This window comes from Dioscorea cayenensis, chromosome 1 (assembly GCF_009730915.1).
Source record: "Dioscorea cayenensis subsp. rotundata cultivar TDr96_F1 chromosome 1, TDr96_F1_v2_PseudoChromosome.rev07_lg8_w22 25.fasta, whole genome shotgun sequence".
In the NCBI taxonomy this organism is placed as follows: domain Eukaryota; kingdom Viridiplantae; phylum Streptophyta; class Magnoliopsida; order Dioscoreales; family Dioscoreaceae; genus Dioscorea; species Dioscorea cayenensis.
In genome coordinates, this window is record NC_052471.1 from 24,663,880 (window position 1) to 24,665,007 (window position 1,128).

The 1,128-nt window shown below is 45.1% G+C and overlaps 1 non-coding gene across 1 annotated transcript; it reads right to left on the reverse strand.

The window, feature by feature from the left end:
- Window positions 1-372: 372 nt before the first annotated feature.
- LOC120268287 lies at window positions 373-479 on the reverse strand. Its single transcript, XR_005538898.1, has one exon. It is a non-coding gene; the product is annotated as a small nucleolar RNA R71 (small nucleolar RNA).
- Between the last annotated feature and the right edge of the window lie 649 nt (window positions 480-1,128).

The following is a 1,128-nucleotide window of genomic DNA, read 5'->3' on the forward strand; positions in this document are numbered from 1 at the left end:
CTACATTGGATATTATCTGATTATGCCAGACCTTCAGTGCTGGGGACACAATCGAGCATTGTGCGTCCCCCGATTACAACTCAGAACTTTGAGCTGAAGCCGACATTCATCCACATGTTACAGCAATCCGCACAGTTCAACGGTTTGGCCGATGAGGATCCAAACAGTCATATAGAGAGTTTTCTCAAGGTGTGTGATATGCTGAGGATAAACGGAGTGACGGATGATGCTATCAAGTTGAGAGCCTTCCCATTTTCCCTAAAGGAGAGAGCGAAGCAGTAGCTACACTCATTACCTAGAGCATCAATCACCACATGGGAGGAGATGGTAGAAGCCTTTCTTGCCTGTTATTTCCCTCCCGAAAAATCTGGAAAGCTTAGGAATGAGATCTCATCCTTTGTTCAGTTGGAATTGGAGTCTCTATTCAAGACATAGGAAAGGTTCAAGGAGCTCGTGAGAAAGTGCCGGCAACACAGATTCTCAGAGTAGATCATTGTTCAGACCTTTTACAACAGTTTGAATCCGAGTACAAGGCAACTCTTGGATGCGGCAGCAGGAGGTACCTTAGGTAGCAAAACACCAGATGAAGCCCGTCAGTTAATTGAAGAAATGGGGCTAAACATCTACCAATGGAATGCTAAGAAGAATGAAAAGGTGGCCGGTCTCCATGAAATAGATGCGGTAACTTCATTGGCGGCTCAAGTGGAAAATTTGAGTAAGAAGTTAGATCTTCTAACTTCAAATAGAGTGGTGGCCGTGACTAATTGCACCTGGTGTGGTGGAGGACATGCTCCCTCCGATTGCCCAATCTCTATCGGTGATGTTTCTTCGGTGGAGAACATTGATTTTGTAGGTAATGGCATGAGACCTCAAGGAAACCCATATAGCTATACCTACAATTTCGGTTGGAAGAATCATCCCAATTTCTCATGGAGTAATCAGGGTCCACAAAAGGCCATGGGGCCACCGGGTTTCCAACAACAACAACAAGCCCTTCAGGTGGAAAACAGAGTCTCAGGTTTGGAAACCCGAATGAATGACTTAGAGAAGCACTTGACTAGATTTGTGCAATCTGCAAATACAATGTTTGAATCAGTCGAGGCTACACTTCACAACCACACCGCCTCT